Raw genomic sequence first — 492 nt, 5'->3', positions numbered from 1 at the left:
ATGACTACTTATATATTTATATATTATTTTAATTATTTTTTATTAAAATGACTAACTACTAAAATAATTAAATTTTTTATAGTTGAATTGAATAATCAAATAAACTTGTCGTTAAAAAAAGTTAGTATAGCCACTATATTTTTATATTTTCAGTTCCTATTTTAGTTATTTTTGTTAAACAAATAGAATCTTTTATGGGCATCAGGTATTTTTTTTTCGGTATTCAAATATGTCATGACTAGAATAATAGTTCTCAATATTATAAATCCTATACTCTATTCTAATTTATAACAAAATACTTTACAAAAATAAGTGATACCTTCATATTTGAAATATAATTGCGTGTAACGATTACTTAAAAAAGTATATAACTTTTTGTTTTGATTTGTTACAATACAAAAAAAATGGTATGCAATAACAAAAATCAGTCGTCAAATTAGTTATTATATATTTATATATATTTATACATAATATTTTTTATATTTTTTAATA

General features: G+C 18.1%; 1 protein-coding gene across 1 annotated transcript in view; it reads left to right on the top strand.

Moving 5' to 3' along the window:
- Window positions 1–492, top strand: part of LOC107636894 (cytochrome P450 87A3) — a 7,528-nt gene that overhangs the window by 4,665 nt on the left and 2,371 nt on the right. The gene's annotated exons all lie outside the window — the stretch shown is intronic.

The sequence above is a fragment of the Arachis ipaensis genome, chromosome B04 (assembly GCF_000816755.2).
Source record: "Arachis ipaensis cultivar K30076 chromosome B04, Araip1.1, whole genome shotgun sequence".
In the NCBI taxonomy this organism is placed as follows: domain Eukaryota; kingdom Viridiplantae; phylum Streptophyta; class Magnoliopsida; order Fabales; family Fabaceae; genus Arachis; species Arachis ipaensis.
The sequence above is the reverse complement of the archived record's forward strand: the minus strand, read 5'-3'. Positions and strand labels throughout refer to the sequence as shown.